General features: G+C 42.8%; 1 pseudogene; it reads right to left on the bottom strand.

The window, feature by feature from the left end:
- Positions 1-1,328: 1,328 nt before the first annotated feature.
- LOC102846410 lies at positions 1,329-2,090 on the bottom strand (annotated as a pseudogene).
- Positions 2,091-2,717: the final 627 nt, after the last annotated feature.

Raw genomic sequence — 2,717 nt, 5'->3', positions numbered from 1 at the left:
AGCCTCCAAGGAGAAACTTGGTTTTATTCTCTCCAAGACAGACTTATTTGTTTTCTTAGTGGCTCATATGTTCAAGACTCTTCTCCAGCACCCCAACTCAAAGGCATCAATTCTTCTTCTGTCATCTTTAGTCACACTGTCCAGCTCTCTGATGCACAGCAAATCACTGCAAAGACCATGGCCTGGATTAGGCGCACCTTACACTCTAGACTGACATCATTGCTTTTTAGCACTCTGGAGAGGTCCCTGACATCAGATTTTTCCCACTGCAATTCATCTTTTGATTTCTTGGCTGCCAAGAGTGTTGATTACAGAGCCAAGCAAGCAGTAATTGTTAACAGCTTCAATCTCCTCTCCACCTATCATGATGTTGCCACTTAGCCCAGTGGTGAGAATCTTTATTTTCGTGATGTTGAGCTTCAATCCATATCAGGTCGTTCTCAGTTTCAGCAAGCAAGGATGTTTCTCACCTGCATATCACAGGTTGTTGTTGAGTCTTCCTCCAATCCTGGTGCTACATTCCTCCTCATAAAGCCCAGCCTCCTGAATGATCTGTTCCACATATAGATTGAAAAGGTATGGGGACAGGAAGCATCCTTGATGCACTCCCTACTTGATTTTGAGCCAGGCAGTGTTCCCTTGCTCTCTTCTGACAACTGCTTCCGGGTCTGAGAATAGGTTTCACATGACCACAATTAAGTGTGCAGGGATTCCCATGCTCCTCAAGGTTAGCCACAATTTGTTACGATCGACACAGTCAAATGCATTTGTTTAATCAATGAAGCACAGATAGACAATCTTCTGGTAATCTTTGCTTCCTGCCAAGATCTATCTGATGTTGGCAATAATTTCTCTAGTGCCACAACCTCGCCTCAACCCAGTTTGTATGACTGGCAGTTCTCCGTTAATGTACTGTTCTAGTTGTTTTTGCATAATCTTCAGGAGGATTTTGCTAGCATGTGATATTAATGATACTGTTCAATAATTTTCACACTCTTTTGGGTCACCTTTTTTTCAGAACAGAAATAAATATAGATCTGTTCCAGTTAGTTGGCCAGGTACTTGTTCTCCAAATTTCTTGGCACAACCTACTTAGCACATTCTGGAAGCATCTGCTTGTTGAAATATGTCAATTGCTGGGGCTTAATTTTTTTCCCCAAGTCTTTCAGAACAGTCTGCACTTCCTCCTTCACCACTACTGCCTCTTGATCATATGGTTTTTTCATTAAATTCTTCTGTATCAACCAATTCTTTTTGATTGGACTCTGTATACTCCCTCCACATTAGATTTTTATTGTTTTGTTGGTTTTTTAAAATTGTAACAGAATTTATTGATTTTCTTTGCATGTATCTAGTCTGACTTCAGAAGGCCCCTCTGGGATTCTCTGGCCTAGCTTCTCGGTTGCTGCTGTAGCTTTTAAGATTTATTTTTTTTCTTCAGCATTTGAGCTTCCTGGAAAACCCAAATGCATAGTGCCTTCTTGATCACCCAGTGGCAGTGGGCCTTTTCAGTAGTACAGAGGGGGAAGGTGTACTGAATCCTCAACTCCTTGCATGTCATCTCAAAGACCTAACAGTTGGTCATACAGAGGATTTTGAGCTTTTTCTGCCTTTGATTGATACTCATGAGCAGACAGCACTTGTGGGCTTCATCCTTTCAATGTTTCTTCATGTGTTCTTCATAATTGCGGATCTTGACAGTCAAGGCAACAATTCAAGCTTCCAAGGATCTGGTATCCTCAAGGTTTGCCACAATCTTGTTCATTAACTGGTCCTGCCTGACTTGTAGCTTCTTCTGGTTAGCTATTTCCAAAAACAAGAGCCTTTTCACTACATCGTCAACCTTATCAATTCCAGGGATGTTCTGGTAGTCTTTGAGCACTGTTAAAGAGGAGATGGGTCATCATCTCAGCTGGGCTGAACTGTGGCTGGTTTCCGGCTGGCAAGTTCATGGGCTGCCTGGAGGAGATGACCTCGAGGTTGCAGACCCCACTGGTCTGAGAAAAGTCTAGTCTTCCCCTCTCTGGCATCCTCTTAAAGACTGTGGCCTGGGTTACTGCTGGATCTGAATCAAACTCAGCACCCTGCATGCTGCCCACTGCCTCCCATCTTCTTTTAATGCTTCCTGGATCATTCAATATTCTGCCCATAACATCCTTAAGTATTGCAACTCATGGCTTGAATTTGTTGTGTTGTTTAGCTCCTTCTGCTTAAGAAATGTCAAGCAAGTTCATCCCATTGTTTTTTCTGACTCCACCTCCATGCACATTTCATTAAAATACTTTCCTTTGCCTTCCTGAGCTACCCCTTGAAGTCTTCTATTCTGCCCATGGCATCCTTCAGTATTGGACTCAAGGCTTGAATTTGTTCTTCAGTTCCTTCAACAAAGACACACAGTTTCAAATCAAGACCACCAGTAAAGTGTTAAACTGGGTCCTCCTTCCCCTTCATCTCAACACCTCTGATCAGCATGAAGCAGTCAGAGAGTCTGAGCCCCTTTTCCCAAATGGGAAACCCATAATATAAAAATACAATCTCTTTGTTTAAAAAAAAAATCACCATTGGACTATATCCACCATTATTACCCTGTCGTTTCTGGTCCCCGCTGGATCCTTCTAATTTCCTTTATCCACTCCCTCCAACCACCAAATTGCACAACCCTGTGACTGCATCCCAACCAGCTCACCCTTCTGCCCCCACATCTTATCCTCATGGAT

Source organism: Elephantulus edwardii, unplaced genomic scaffold (assembly GCF_000299155.1).
Source record: "Elephantulus edwardii isolate Elephantulus edwardi_28Jun2011 unplaced genomic scaffold, EleEdw1.0 scaffold00086, whole genome shotgun sequence".
Lineage (NCBI taxonomy): Eukaryota > Metazoa > Chordata > Mammalia > Macroscelidea > Macroscelididae > Elephantulus > Elephantulus edwardii.
This window is presented reverse-complemented; position numbering and strand designations above follow the sequence as displayed.